This window comes from Nyctereutes procyonoides, unplaced genomic scaffold, assembly GCF_905146905.1.
Source record: "Nyctereutes procyonoides isolate TBG_1078 unplaced genomic scaffold, NYPRO_anot_genome, whole genome shotgun sequence".
NCBI classification, from domain to species: domain Eukaryota; kingdom Metazoa; phylum Chordata; class Mammalia; order Carnivora; family Canidae; genus Nyctereutes; species Nyctereutes procyonoides.
In genome coordinates, this window is record NW_026575139.1 from 15,235,762 (window position 1) to 15,248,822 (window position 13,061).

Below are 13,061 nucleotides of genomic sequence, written 5' to 3' on the forward strand. Positions count from 1 at the left end.
ATAGGTCTTTTTTTTTTTTAAGATTTTATTTATTTATTCATGAGAGATACGCAGAGAGAGGGAGAGACATAGGCAGAGGGAGAAGCAGTCTCCGTGTGGGGAGCCTGATGTGAGACTCGATCCTAGAACCCTGGTTTGATAGGTCTTTGAAGAAGGCTGTGCATTTTGTCAATACTTTCCAGGTGGTTCTGATGATCGACCATTTGGGCCACTTTAGGGCTCAATCACCCAGACACCCACCATCAGGATGGAGGCAACTGGTCTTTCTCTTTTTTTTTTGGGGGGGGGGATCAAATTGATTTGTGAGAGGTGGAGCAGTACATGTGGTGGTGTGGCAAGAGGAAAGGGTTTGGGGTAAGGTAGAATTTGGTTTTGACCTCAGCTCAGCTACTCTTCAAAATCATGACAATGGGCATTTGACTCAACATCGCTCAAACTCTTTGTTCATCTCAAGAGGGGAGAATAAGCCATGCTCACAAAATTATTGGGAGCACTAGAGATAGTGGATGTAAAGTAACTAAGAATACCACGTAGGCTCCCAATAAACTGTGCTGGACTCTGGCGACAGGTGACCTGGATAGCTTTCTGACTTGCCAGCTATGCTAACTTGGGTACATCATTTCGCCTCCCTTGGCCCCAGTTAACTCATTTGTCCATTGAAGAAAATGGTAATATGAATCTCTCACAGTTGTTGTAGGGCTGTAAATCATTTCAAGTGTTATCGAACATGTGGAGAACATACACCCCTTATGTGTTGGCCGTTCCCATTTTTAGCTTTAAAAAACAGCAACAATAACAAAACCCTCTTCCACAGGGAGCTTTTGTCCCATATTAGTAGAGAGTTGGATCTCTTGAATTCATCAAATTTTACTTTCCTCTTTCATTTACTGATCATAGTTATTTTCCTTTGGAGATATACACATACATCTTCCCATCAATCAACACTGTGACTATGTGGACACATTTACTGGGTCTCTCAGATCTTCTCCTTTCCTATGTAAATATCCCATATCTTTCATTTGCTTCACAATCTCAGCAATGCTGATGCCTTCATTTCTCAATATGTGCTGCCCGGAATGGAAAACAAGACTCATGTGCACGACCAGCACCAAGTACGACCCAGCAAACAGTGGAGAGTGCCCACTCCCTGCCAGGTGTAGGGCTGATTACTAGAAAGATATCTACGGCACAGACTCCATGTCTGAGTATCAGTTCATGTCAGATAAAATAACTCTTTGCATAAAGCTCTTTGCAATTTCAAAAGCATTTTAATATGTTTCATTTAATGTAATCCCACAACAACCCATAGGAGATATGTATATCAACCTCAGATGAAGTCTACAGAGATGAAGTAATCTGCTTGAAGCCATATTGGTGGTGTGAACAGAGGATGGTATAAATTTTCCATAAGAAAATACTAGCTACTGGGAATCCCTGGGTGGCTCCAGCGGTTTAGCCCCTGCCTTTGGACCAGGGTGTGATCCTGGAGTCCCGGGATCAAGTCCCACATCGGGCTCCCTGCATGGAGCCTGCTTCTCCCTCTGCCTGTGTCTCTGCCTCTCTCTCTCTCTCTCTGTCTCTCATGAATAAAAAAATAAAATCTTAAAAAGAAAAAAAAAGAAAATACTAGCTACTGGTATGATTTTATGAATGGTGTCAGTTATGATGGTATTAAAACCAACATGCACTTCCCTGTAAAAACTAAAGCCTCTCTCCACTGCTTAAATATACAAAACCATCAGTAGTAGCCTGGCACCTGAAGTGAGTAAAATGTCCAAGCTGGACTGGTACATAAATAAAGAATAATTATTCCAGGGAACCCATTATCTGTTCTCCCCCATGTGACTTCAGGGCTCAGCAGGAGTGAGAAACCAAGCAGTTCAGCTTATGGGCAGCATTAAGGTGCCAAGTATTGAAGGAATCTGAAGGACTTGATGGCCACTGACAGGCTGCTAGCAAAACAGACAGCAAAGCTTCCTTGCCTACTTCATCTCAAAGAACCCCAAGGTGGCTGTCACCACATTTTACAGCTTGGGAAACTCTTTATGTGGGGCCACTATGGGAAAAGCTGTTGAAGTAGTAAAGCTAGTCACAACTGCCCAACACATGGCCACCTTGTGTATACAAGTAGCTTGAGATGAGATGCCTTAGGTATCAAGAATTTCTTGAATTATAAGGGAAAAAATCTGTAGAAAGTGAGATCAGTAATATAACAAACAGTAATCTTAAGAAAGATCTTGCTAGATCTGCCCCCCCCAATCCCTCCCTGACCCCTGGCAAGGGACTGTTTCTAAGCAATCCCATAAGAACACTTGACTCCAGAAAGTCTGAAAGATTTCTTCTATTTTTTGCCCTACAACCCAAACATGCAATGCTCACTCTGAATACTTGTATCCCTTTCCATGCTGTCTCCCAGTCCATTATGCCCCCCAAGACATTCTTCCAGCATTCACCTAGAGTGCAGAAGGAAGGAATGAGAAATCATCTTCTTTTCTTTCCTCCTTCCTTTCCTTTTTTGGGGGGGAGGGAGCAAACTATGTTGGGATAGAACCAGAGATTTGAACTTGCTGTTTATACTGTCCTTGATTATTCAGCAGAAGAAATAAGCAGGTGAGTATGACCAGTGTATGCACCCCTAGGCTCTGATATATTTTTAACTTGAGTTCAAATTCCGCCAAATAGTCAAATACCTCTTGAGTGCCGACCACTGCTAGTGACAGTGCCATACTCACAGAGCCATGAGAAAGAAGTCATTATTATCTTGAATTTGCAAATGAGGAGATAAGCTTGGAGAAATCTGTGACTTACTCAAGTTCAAATTGTCGTAAATCCTAGCCACAGAATGCCAGCTCAGTTTTTCTGATGAGAAAGGAAAGAAAAAGAAAGAAAAATGTGGTGCTCTTCCCACCTCATTCTCCTCCTTGAATTATTGGTTTAGGGTGTGCAATCTAGTATATCAAAAATTCTTCTGCCAAGACCCCAGGTTCCCTTGCCCTGTTTTTATCATTGCACCAATCAAGCAAACAAACAAACCCCATCTCCCCTGTACCTACCTGAGTTTCAGATTCTTACCAGAGAAAGTCATGTAATAGCATAGATAAAGCCTACCTTTTTTTTTAAGGTTTTATTTATTTATTCATGAGAGACACAGAGAGAGAGAGAGAGAGAGAGGCAGAGACACAGGCAGAGGGAGAAGCAGGCTCCATGCAGGGAGCCTGATGTGGGACTCGATCCCGGGTCTCCAGGATTGTGCCCCGGGCCGAAGGCAGCGCTAAACCGCTGAGCCACCTGAGCTGCCCCCAGATAAGGCCTACCTTAACTAGGGAATCACCAACTTGCAATAAGCCTGCACTCTGCCTAGCAACTCTGTTCTACTTCTCTGGAATACTTCTTTCTCAGTCTCCTCAAAGATGGAGTCGGTCTTCACTCTCCTTAGGTTCCCTAACTTCTTTCACTTTCAGTAGACAGCATGACTTCAATGTGAAGATAAGCAGAAGACATCAGACAGGATCTCCCCTGTCTTCCTGCTGCCAGAAACCTCAGCCCACCTACATCTGCATCCACTTTCTTTCCCTTAGAGCTGGACCAATCCATCACCTCTGTGGAGCTCTGGCCCTACAGGCCTCTCTAGAATAACACCCTCTATGTTCTCCTTCCCTGTGTACGCAATCTCTCTGTTTCAAAGTGCATCTACTTTTAAACATTCTCTGGGGGCACCTGGGTGGTTCAGTTGGTTTGGCATCCGACTCTTGGTTTCAGCTTAGGTCATGATCTCAGGATCCTTAGACGGAGCTCCATGTGCAGCCTCACCCTCAGTGCAGAGTCTGCTTGTCCCTCTCTCTCTGGGCATCCCTCGCTTGCACTCTCTCTCTGAAATAATTAATTGTTTGATTAATATCATTAAAAATAATAAACATTCTCTGGTATTTTCCATTTAAAAAAAAAATCCCCCCTCCTGATGCTGCTGTTTTCTCCCAACATTTAGCCAAACTTCTCAAAAGAATGGTTCACAATCTACATCTCTGTTTTCTCACCTCTCACCCATCTCCCTCCACCAATCTCTACACTGGTTCCTGCCCCTGCTTTCACACAAGCATGTCTCACTGAGGTCAGCAATCATCCCTGGGTTGGTAAATCCAAAGGGCTTTTGTCTGTCTTCTTTCTTTATCTCCCAGCATCAGTTAGACCTGCTGTGCATGCCCTTTCTGAAACCTTCTCATTCTCTGATCGCTCTGACATCACAGTCTGCTGGTTTTCCTCTTGCTCCTCCTATTTCCTATTTGCAGGCTCCCCTTCCTCAATCTAGGCATTCAGTGTGAGTCCAGTAAGCTTGGATCCAGGTGCTTTTCTCATTCTTCTGCAGGACATGGCATCCAAGCCCCAAGTTTAAATTATCATCTGTGTATGCAAATATTTTTTTAATAATTTATTTATTTATTTATGATAGTCACACCCACAGAGAGAGAGAGGCAGAGACACAGGCAGAGGGAGAAGCAGGCTCCATGCACCAGGAGCCCGACGTGGGATTAGATCCCGGGTCCCCAGGATCGTGCCCTGGGCCAAAGACAGGCGCTAAACCGCTGCGCCACCCAGGGATCCCTGTGTATGCAAATAAAGCATAATCCACAATCTCCATCCTAGCCTCTCCTCTTAGCTCATTACCTGTACAGCGAAACACCCACTTGACTTATGCACTGCAACGTCTTAAGAGAATTTCTGGCTTAGCATGTGCAGGTTCAGGTACCTTTTAAGAACCTTCCATGTGCTGACTCAATATAAAGCAATACATCTGATACTGTTATTACCCCAACAGAGAGAATGGAGCCCTGAGTTATATAGCTTCTCCAAAGCCGATCAGCAGCTCGGGGACAGCAACAGAATTTGAACTCATGCACGAGCCGCAAGGCCTTGCTCCTGACCCCTATCTTTGTCCCCTGTAAGCTCCACATAGGCAGAGGTTGGACTGCTTTTGCTCACTACTGTTTTCCCAGAGCCTAAAATAGCAAATGGCAGATATTCAAGATGTGTTTATAGAATAAATAGATGAATCAAAAATGACCTTCAGATGGATTACTTTGCTTGAAGAGGCAGTCTGTAAAAACTCTTCGACATCTTCAACCTGAGGTCCCATAAGGAACCACCAAGCCAATATTTCGGAAAAGGCTTCAAAGGTTTTAAGCAACACTAACCTACCCAGAGAGATGGAGGGATAGATAGAGAGATAGATGAACAGTCATCAAAGACCAAGAAACTAGGTAACCTTAGGAAAGGGCATAAAACATGCAACGAGAGAACAATTGTAATTGCCACAGCACTGTACTTGTTTTGCAAAATAACATCAAATTCGGTGCTTTTATGAACTGAAATGGGGTCAGTCTGACCCATTATTACAAACTTGGTTTGATGAAAGGCACGTCTGATCACCCTAGATACCTAACTTTTTAGTTCTATGATGATTTTGACCGAAATTCAGGCAAGTCCTTATGGTCTACTACAAAAACTCTGTAAATAAATAAATACATAAATAACAAAACAAACAAAAAAACCTCAAAGCAACAACAAATCTCAAGTGTTTCTTCCCATACAATGCCAATAACTTATCTATATTTATACAAATTTCAGGGTGACAGCTCAACTGTGCTTTAATTGCATACTCCTTTACCATTCTGCAGAGATAGAATCCATACAAAACAGGCCGGGAACTTTGAGAGCTATAAAAAAGCTCATAGAAAAAAATCAACTGAATCCAAAAATATAAACATGACCCATTTTCCCACCAAAATATTGCACCACATATGTAATATGCATAATGAAACAGAAAATCTCGTTGTCTCCCTCACAAGGAGAATACATTTCAGTCAGTGATATTGATCAGCACATGAAATGAAATTACATAGTGTGTATTTGCAGGTGAGTTATCTGGTTTTGAGTTTAAAAAATGAAAAATTCATTGCGCAAGCCTCTTTTGGTATCATAGGGATGGCTCTGAATGTAAATGGTACAAAATTTCCTCACTGAATAAACAGGTTTCACAGTGCGCTTCCTCATCTTCAGAACACCTGTCACGTTGAAGTGTCAGGCTATGTTCAGGGGACTATTTCGGGATTTGAGGGATGGGAGGGAAAAAAGAAACAAAAGAAAGATGATTATTTCCTATCCTTGACCTTTCCTTTTTCTCAAGGGCATCTGCTCCAGCATGCAGAAATAGGGTAAAATAAAATCGAGTTTTTTTTTCAAGACTTAAAATCAAACCCCAGAGGAGAGCCATTAGTATCGTGCCCAGGGTAAGCTTCACATTGCACAAAAGGAATCATTCAAAGCAAAATTTTAAAAATACACAACAGATTTTAAAAGCTATCTTGAAAAGAATCTACACTGGCAGCTTTTCTTATTTGAACGAAATGTTAAGTGATATTTCCCAAACAAAAGAGAATTTAAACATACAAGCAGATCCTTTTACAGGTTTATACACAGTCAGAGCACTCCTTTCAGTTATGAACACTGTGGGCTTCAAACTTTATCCTCAATGCAGAAAGTTTGTGTTTTTTTAATTATATGTTGTCAATCAACTTTAACCACTTAATTCTTTGTTTAAAAAAAAAATGCTTCCCCCACACCCCTGACAAGCATATACATACACACACACCAGAACAGGATCATGATGACTTTTTTTTTTTTTTTTCCTTTCTTTCTTTTCATTAGGGAACGCAAACTATAGGACTCACTGCCACCTGGGGCCATGTACACAAAGCCGCCACAAGAGGGCAACAACACAGCTGAAGGTTTCCCAATCACACACACACACACACACACACACACACACACACACACACACACCTCAGGCAAGAAGATAGTTTGGACTGTTTTTTTCATCTTTGTCTCAGCTACCTAATAGTTGTCCAGAAAATAGTTCCATTCTTCGCTACTAAATAAAATTAAAAACTCAAGTATTCAAGGGTAAACATGATGTTTGGGATGATAAAGCAGATTAAAACATTGAGATTGATCATCTGTAGGAAGTGAGATCAGATTACTTGCTGCTTGCTTAGCTACATTCTCACGCTTGACTAAAAAACACACTTCTCAGGCCTTAGGGAGTATCAGGATTGGTCTGACAAGGTTTATCTTCTAAGGGATTACATCTAAATGGCAGGTCTGCTGTCTGAGACAAAACATTCGAGAAATAGGTCAAGGGAAAACGCACTTTGAGTGGGTAGCCACTTAACATGATACAGTTTCCTCAAAAACCTTTCCTTGCAAGTCCCTGATGCCTAAAATGTCATAATTATAAACCAATTCCTTTGGATTAGAATGCTACTCTCTCTAGAAACCCAAACATTCTTGGCAGACCTTCTAAATCAAGTGAAGTGGATCCCACCTTTGCCTAGGGCTAGTATTTCTCACTCATGCATTCATCAAACAATTGTTGAGAGGCTACTTACCATGTGCCTGGGACAGTGTGCGGTCTTTGTGATGCAAAGGTGAAAAAGATAAATAAAGTCTTTACAATTAAGAAAGTGGCATGTTTAGAAAGCAAGACAGAAAAGAAAAAAAAAACTATACACATGAGACGAGAATGATAAAACTGTGAGCAATGTCATGAAGGAAATAAAGGTGACAGGTGTGGGTTTAGCTATGGCCATCACAGATGACATCTTGGAACACGGGATTCCCAAAAAATGAGGAGTTGTAATGAATGAGGGATCTGGGACAAGGGAGGGCAGTGCATGAGAAGAGAGAGGCCAACAGAACGTCTGGGCATAATAAGAGCAGGTGCAAAGGCCCAAGGGAGGAAGAGCCTAACCTCGTTCTAGAACTAAAAGACCAATGTGGCTATAGCATTTAGTGAGGAGTGTAGCGAACAGAGGGCCACTGATGGGCCTGGTCACACAAAACATCATGACTTGGGCAAGCCATCTGGATTTTATTCTAAGGGCAATGGGAAGCCCAAGATTAAATGGACTAGAGCAGGGAGGGTTTGATGAGAGAAGGTAAGGATCGAAAGAGACAATCTGAATCTGTAAAGCAAAGAGCTGAAAGAAGTTTTAGGGGAAAAAGGATAGAGTAGAACAGAAAATGTTATGGAAAGAGGAGCTTGGGGAGGAAAAGTAAGCTCCATGCTTCTAGCAGAATTTTCTCCTTCAGTGTCCTGTTTTGGGATAAATAAGCCCCACATTTTTCAGCTGTCTCAAATTCTCTTTGGAAATAGATGGAGTATAAATAATAAATAAATAAAAGAAATACAACTTTGACTAAATAAGAACTTTAAAGACAAAGTGAGGTACCCATGCTGGGTAAAGAGAGCCACATAATTAATTAGAAGGGTCTCTCCCCTTCTATCCTGAGCACTGAAGCCAGCCACCCTGTTTAGCATAATGTCCCTTTCACTGGGAAAGGCACAGACCACCCGCTGTTCCCTAGCAAGTAAATTGGTCCCTACTATAAATTATTCTATGTGGTGAGGAAAAGCACTGACTCTTTAAATTTTTTTTTTATTTTTTATTTTTTCCTGAAGCTATGAGCATGGCGTAGCAAACAACCTTAGATAATTTTAAAAAGCAGCTTTTAGTGTTCCTAGTGACAAAAAATTTGCCAGTTCTATCCAGGGTTGGGCAGGGGTACATCCTTCCAGAGAGGCTGTTCTCGCTCACCTGAGAAGGGTGGGCACTGAGGCCTGGCTTCTTGCTGTGGGTGGGCACCACACCAGGTGGGCAGGAACCTGGGTATTTTCTGCTTCCACCTGAAAGCTCATATGCTTCTACAGCCAAATTGTTTCTTTTTTGTTTCCCAAGGGATGAGGGACCCTTTTGTGGGACCTCTGGGGCCAGAAAATGGAGATTTAGGGTCAAGACTTAATGGAGAGAGTCTCAGGTGAAACAACCACCTCTGTTAGCTTCCTTTGGTTGTTGCTAAGCCCTGACCATAATGTTTCCTCAGAATGTTCTGTGCCCTGACTCTCTTGCTCACTCTTCAGGGGAGTCAGAGTATGGGAATAATCTCAAAATCAGTGAGAGTTCCTGAAAGAACTGTGACTGACCACAGTACCACCATCAGATTTGTGACCTGCACCCTCCCACCAGGGCAAGATGTGCACAGGCCCAAAGGCCGTGACCATCTGAAGCCTATATGGCCCCTTCCAGGCTATACTCTGAGTAGCCAGGATGCAGAAACCTTCTCCTAGGGCCTTGGCTGGCTGCTCAGAAGGGTCTGTCTTCCCAAGGTTACAGCACTTCTAGGCCTGTTTATCTGGGTGGAGGGAGTGCAGGGCTGGTGTGTGTGTGTGTGTGTGTGTGTGTGTGTGTGTGCAAGGCCCTTTTCAGGATGGAATCCCTAAGAGCAGAGAAGATGCTTGGTACCAGTTCTCTCCATAGTATCACTTTCCATGCAGAATGTGGTGGAGTTTGAGAATTCTAAATCAGGACATTCTAAGAGGCAGCTCAGTCACATAGGAGAACTGTACACACTTTTTTAAACAATTTGTTAATAAGATTTACAAAAGTCTGGGGCAGGCCTGCTTGTGTCGGTGGCTCTTCGGGTGATTAGGGGACCAGCTTCCATGGAGGGAGCAACTCTGCATAGCCAATGAATAAACACAAATACTGCCATGGAATGTTATCTCTCTTAGTGTGAAAGAAATATACAAGTTTTAAGAAACTTGTTAATAACTCACAAGTATTGATAGAATTACCAATTCAAACTTGACAATAAATAAATAAATAAATAAATAAATAAATAAATAAATAAATAAAAATCCATTCAGTCATTCATCCATTCACTGTGGAATCCACACATGACATGTAGTGGATTGTCATGGACACAGTTGTGCCCGGCTAAGCCCATGTGTTAAAGTCCTACCTTCTTGAACCTCAGAATGTGACCATATGTGGAGGCAGAGTCTTTAACTGAGTAACTAGGTTTGTAGTAGGTCATTAGAGTGGCCCTAATCCAATCCAGCTGGTGCCTTCTAAGAAGAGGAGATCAGGACACAGTTACACAGCAAAGAACCATGTGAAGACACAGAAAGAAGATGGCCATGTACAAGCCGAGGAGAGAAGAGGCCACAGAACCCCACTGACATCTTGATTTCAGATGTCCAGCCTCCAGGATTGTGAGAAAATAAATGTCAGTGGTTGAAACCATCCAGTCTGCAGTGTTTTGCTATGGCAGCCCATGCAGACTGACAGAGATAGCTCACTTCAATAGTTCACAATACAGTGGAAAAGAAAGCTATGCCAGAGTCAATCATAAAACAAGATGATGAAGAAACAGCTCACTTATGCCCCACTCTAAGAGCAGGACTGTAAAGTGATTTATTTGTGTACCACTCAAAAGTCCTCCCTCTGGACCTCCACTCTGAACTGAATCCAGCTCCTAGGCCTTATGCATTTCCTACTTTTGGAATGAAAATCTTTTTTTCTCAAGTGCCATGGTCATATCCCCAGAAGTTCCAAGAATCCATCCACTCCCTATTTTTCAGGCCAGTGAATAAGGACTTTGTACTTTTGATGATAATCATTAATAAAAAATGAAAATTGCTAAGCGGTTATTAAGAAAAGTATATTGTCTATCTCTAATTGGTCTCTCAGGCTCTAAAATTCATTGATATGCTTCAACTGTTTACTGGGTTCTCCGCATCAACAGCTGCCAAATCTAAAGTGTTGGTCTCAGAGTCAGAGCATCCAGAAGGGAAGGGAGCATGACTCCCACATTCACTTGCTCAGTCACATAAGGAGCTGGCCCCACTCTCATGCAGTGCCCAGAGCCTTGGGTGGAGGGAGGCATGATCACTCAACATACAATAGACCATGCATTCTCTAGAAGGGTGATATAATCCCCAAGGTGAGTAAAACCTGGGTCTTGGGAAAAAGAGAAGAAAATCTTAGATACTATGACAGCTTACGGCCTTTCAAGTGACCACAGCATACAAACAGACATACTGTATATCCGCAGTAGTAAAACAGCACAAGGGAAGAGGAGCTTTAGGAAAATATTTGGGCAACCTCCTTAACGGGGGCAATTAAAAAAATGTTGAGTGATACTTTCATAGACTGGAGGTAAGAATACCAAGCATGGAAGTACAAAGAATAAGAGGTAACGTGCTGAGTGGCATGCAAAACTGTGAAATGCACACCACATGCTAGAGATTTGTCAACTCATTTAGTTCTCATGGCAACCTAAGAAGTAACTATTATTATTGCCATTCTAGTGATATAGATTGGAGGCATTAAGTGTTTAATTTTGTGAAGGTTACACATCTTAGATATATAATGGCTGGGATGTACACAGCAGAAAACTCCTTACCAATATTCCACTTAATCAATATACTCAAAAATACTATCTTAACGTACCCTCACTCGCTGTACCAGTGGCATCTTGGGTGTTAGTGGCTGCTCAGATATTCTTGTAGCACCTCTACACCTACTCTTGACTTGTTAGGAGTTCTATGCCTACCAAGAGTTCCGAACCACACTATGTTAGTTATGCTTTTGTACTGTAATTATAGAGTTAGAATAAAGATTTTTTATTTAATAAAGCAACAAAACAGAAGTACAAAAAGGGAGTTACTCATATGAAAACATGGTTGAATAGTCTAGAAAAACTAGTTTGTTTGTTTTAATGGCAAGTCAGTTAAAGTTGTCAGCACATTATGGAAGGCAAAAATGGAGAAAGCAGGTTCTTAAAATCTGTTACGGTTCCATAATCAGATTACTCTCCTAGTGCCTAGACACCTTAATTCCCATATAAGAAAGGAACCTGGAAATCAGAGTTGATGCATTTGGGGAAGAAAACAATATTAATCCAATCAGGTTCCATATGCAGCTGAAACTCTGGACCCTACATCAAAAGCTTGGCAAATTATTGTCCACTTACATGGTTTTGTTTTGTGTGCATATAAGTTATGATTAAATATTTTTACAATTTTTTAAATTAAAATGAAATACCTGTCCTGATTGTGCCTGATTTAGATAAATAACATGTACACTATATACATTTTCAAAAGCATATCATCCTTCTATCAGCCCTAAAACCTAGGAAACCTGTAAGTCATTATTGAGGCAAAAACTTAAGCAAACTTGATAAGCACTATCCAGTGGAGACAGCTACCATAGCCAAAGTAAATACTGCTCCCTATTTCCAACTAGAGTTGTGAGTTCTCGAAAGGCAAATGTAGCTAAAGGAAAACAAAACAGTGGGTTCCCTAAATGACCTTTCTTTTTTTTTCTAAATGATCTTTCTTGATGAAAAAGAGAAAAAAGAGAAAGAGAGGGAGAAGGAGGAGGAAGAGAAGGAGAAGAAGAAGGAGGGAGGGGAAAAGAAAGAAAGAAAAAGAAAGAAAGAAGAAAGAAAGAAAGAAAGAAAGAAAGAGAAGAAAGAAAGAAAGAAAGAAAGAAAGAAAGAAAGAAAGAAAGAAAGAGAAAAAGAAGGAAAGAAAGAAAGAAAGAAAGAAAGAGGAAGAAAAAGAAAGAGAAGAAAGAAAGAAAGAAAGAAAGAAAGAAAGAAAGAAAGAAAAAAAAGAAAGGAAGAAAGAAAGAAAGAAAGAGAAAGAAAGAAAGAAAGAAAGAAAGAAAGAAAGAAAGAAAGAAAGAAAGAAAGAAAGACAACTGAAAGCGGGGAGTGTAAATTTAATTAAATCAGATGGAAACCTGGGATGTTATTAAAGGAAAAGATGAAAAAGCACACTTAAAGTCCGCCCTACCAAGCACTTCTGACTACCTGAATTATTTATCAGGTGCACTGCAGTTATGCACCAAAAGGGCTATGAATCCTTACTGGTGTTTTTGTGATCTGTGATGATTCTGAACCCTTTGTGTCAAAGCGTCCCGTCCTCGCTAACCAGCATTGACAGCCAGACCTAGGCTAAGAGGGCTACTGTGGTCTTCCCATTCTCTTTCCTAACCACTCTCCGCCACGGTCCACCCCTCTGCACACACACACAGCAGGAAAGACTAATTTTGTTCCCATTCACTAAGCCCTCTTTGAAGGTATTTCTCTAGCACTGCTCTGAGCTGCAGTGATTTAGAGCAATTTATTTTATCTGCATCTTTTTATTTCCTCTGCCA

The 13,061-nt window shown here is 41.4% G+C and overlaps 1 protein-coding gene across 4 annotated transcripts in view; it reads right to left on the reverse strand.

Moving 5' to 3' along the window:
* The window catches only part of FLRT2 (fibronectin leucine rich transmembrane protein 2), a 98,910-nt gene that overhangs the window by 13,931 nt on the left and 71,918 nt on the right, over window positions 1-13,061 (reverse strand). The gene's annotated exons all lie outside the window — the stretch shown is intronic.